Here is a 1971-nt window from a genome sequence, read left to right on the forward strand (position 1 = left end):
AAGCTGACTGATTCTAAACTTAGGTTCAATCCAAAATGAAACATCTAAAGAATGTTGCCTTGATATTCTGGAACCTGAGGTCATAGCAGTGTAACTGGCAGACATCTTATTTCTTTAAAGACAGGTACACAGTTAACTGTGGGCATGTCCGTCTTACTAACCTGAAGGGAGATACTGCTTAAGATATAGTGTAAGTTAAATAAAAAGAAAACTACCCTTTGGTGGAAAAATCCCTTTGCTTTAAGAGATAACTCTAGCAAACATTTATCTAGCTAAGTGTCACTTGACCTTCCCTTAGGGGACTCAAAAGGCTACAGGTTTCCACCATGCCTTGTAACTGAGAAGTAGTGGGGGCCTCTCATCATCCCCAGGGCTGCTGGTCCAATTCAGCAAGAGGGTATGAGTCCCACAAATAACCTGAAAACAGATACAGAAAGAAAGGTCTTGCAGCACAGATATCGTGCTTGAGACCACCTAATAAAAGATGGTTTCCTAAAGTTTAAGCTACGCTAAGTTGTCCCAAGTCTCTAAGGATTTTTACAACTTCTAGAAATCTCCTACTCTTCCATGGACTTCATTGAGCATGCCGGCAAAGTGTTGCTACGTCTTCCCTACACAGCCCAAATGGAATCTGGTGAACAAAGTAGGGCTTGGCTGGTGATCGCCTCCCTACTGCTCTGAATCTTCAGGGTCTTAGGAGCCTCTGAAGTATGTCTCTAGAGCATGTCTTATAGAGGCACAGACACCAGAAACACTAGGAAAATGTTCCTAGAGGAATAAAATTAGAGAAAATTGCACATTGAGGGGAGGGGTCTGTAATAAAAATTCAATGTTATTTATACTAGAAAGACAACAGGCGGAAATTGCCAACTCTACTATATATTCTCATCAGACCCATAGAGAATGATTGTTTACGGTTCTGAACTTCAAAGCATTTACTTGAACAGGGTTGTCAGCAAAAGCCTATATAATACCACCCAAATCAAGATCCTTCAGATACAGCTTCATAATTGCCTTCACTCACTAGGTTCTGGACAACTCTCATTGTCTTCTTAAGGATGCATCCCACATGAAGGACAGCCATGTTTCTTCTGCTTACCACTCTATTCCAAGTGCTTAACACAGTGTTTGAAACACTGTTAATAAGCACTCAATAAGCTGTTGAATAAACGTGCTATATATGAAAATTCAAGTTTATAAGAATAACAGAAATTAAGTGATTACTAGCTTTGCAAAAAGATTTACAATAAGATTCCTCTGAAGAATGAGCAACCATTGCACATGTAAGCTGATTCCGTATTTTAAAATTTCATTTGTGCCAACTTTTCTAATCAAACATCTATTGTATGAAGTGACCAATCCACATGCCACACAGCTCTTTCACCTAAAAATAAATGAAAAAGAGAAAGAAGAAAAAGAAATGTTCTTCTTTATAGAAGAATGACAACTATTTATGGAAAAGAAATGGTAACTGAAACCCAGTCCCCTGAAACAGAGTCCCCTGATGAGTTTATGATTAACCACTCTATCCAAAACTTTCTCTTTCTTGTCCAGCCCCTCTTCCCCTCAGGACTGAGTAGTATCAAAGAAAAGGGGAGGCTGAAGTCGAGCAGGACCTTGCAGGGCCCTCTCAGGTACAAAAGTCCCTCCATGTTCCCTGTTTCTTATTTGTAGAAAATGGCTTTAGTCTCCTAGGCCTTCCCCCTAAGTTCTAAAGGGCTAAGACTAAGGCAATTACTAATTAGGGAAGTGATGGAATGCAAAAATAAAGGAAAAACAAATAGTTCAGCAATAAAACAGAGGCTGAGCTCCTCCTAAAGGGATATACACACAATCTGATGCATATCTTCGAGTTGTTCCGAAGAAACTAAGACCGCCAACCTGGTAGAAGATGGTGACGATCTGCTGACCATAAGCACAGAAACCTCAGACTAGCTGGAACCAGAAAGTTGATGATTAAGATTCCCAAAA

Source organism: Monodon monoceros, unplaced genomic scaffold, assembly GCF_005190385.1.
Source record: "Monodon monoceros isolate NGI ecotype Baffin Bay Population unplaced genomic scaffold, NGI_Narwhal_1 Super_Scaffold_12, whole genome shotgun sequence".
Taxonomy (NCBI): domain Eukaryota; kingdom Metazoa; phylum Chordata; class Mammalia; order Artiodactyla; family Monodontidae; genus Monodon; species Monodon monoceros.